We start from the raw sequence: 1519 nt of genomic DNA on the forward strand, positions 1-1519 counted from the left end.
TATATACACATACGCGCACATATATATACATTTTTCCATGTCTATGCACATATATTTACATATATATATGTATGTAAACGTACATATACGTACACACACACACACACACACACACACACACACACACATATATACAGTTTTCCATTTCTATGCACATATATTTACATATGTGTGTGTGTGTATTTATAATATATATATACATTTTTACATGTCTATGCACATATATTTACATACACCCTGAAGAATGGAAATTTAAAATAAAGAAACTGAGAAATCCCACCCGAAATTAGTGCCATAGAACTGTAAATACCAACGTAGGACTCCCCGCCCTCCATATTTCCACGCCACTACTCCGCTAGTGTCTTAGTGCTACATAACCATAGACTCATTCAACAGGCTTCAACCAGGCTACAACACAACGAGTGGCTTTGAAAGATCATAGATACATCATAAGTGCTAAAATGTGTAAAGTCTAACGTTATCTGACTTACTGGTGGGAACTATACATCTTTTCAATTGATTCTGAGTCATCACTGCTAGATATTTTACAGAGATAATAAATATCTATTTAGGATAAGGGTATGTAGCTATGGAGTGGTGCATGGACGGAGAGATATATCTATGTATGGATGGACGTATTTAGAGATTTGTATGCATTGATGTGTGCGTGTGTGTGTGTGTGTGTGTGTGTGTGTGTGTGTGTGAGTGTATGAGTGTATATACGAATGTATGAATATATATATATATATATATATATATATGAATATATATATATTAACATATATATGCGTGTATATGTATATATGCATAAGTGTGTGTGTGTGTGTGTGAGTATATATATATATATATATATATATATATGTACATGTATATATGTATGTTTGTTTATGTGTGTATGTACGTATGTATGTGTGCATAACGACACTTGCCGCTGGGTATATATATAGAAATATCTATATATCACTTCCTCTCCCCCATTCGTCCGTTCCTATCACTTACTCATTTTCTACCTGTATGTATTGATATATAGATATAGTACTGATAGATAGACAGATCGAAAGATGCATACAAACACACACACACACACTCACTCACACACACACACGCATATATATATATGTATGTATGCACGTATGTATGCAGTTATAAAACGTTGTACATATACACATGAAGGCAGGTATCAACGATTTCAAAATACCTATATTGTGTATCGGAATATACAATGCACAGAAGCATCACTATTATGTGCATATGCGTATTGTATATATTCTTTCATACACTCATCTAGATATGTATATAAACTATGTAATTATCTGTCTATTGACGTTTTACTGTATATTTTAGTCCATATATTTTATCTTATTTCTTTTCAACAGAAAATTTAATGACAATATATACATATATACACAAAAGAATCTATATAGATGTACACACACACACACACAGATACGAGGATTCATGGATACATAAGCATACATATATGTATTTATGCATGTATATATATATATATATATATATA

The sequence above is a fragment of the Octopus bimaculoides genome, chromosome 22, assembly GCF_001194135.2.
Source record: "Octopus bimaculoides isolate UCB-OBI-ISO-001 chromosome 22, ASM119413v2, whole genome shotgun sequence".
NCBI classification, from domain to species: Eukaryota; Metazoa; Mollusca; class Cephalopoda; order Octopoda; family Octopodidae; genus Octopus; species Octopus bimaculoides.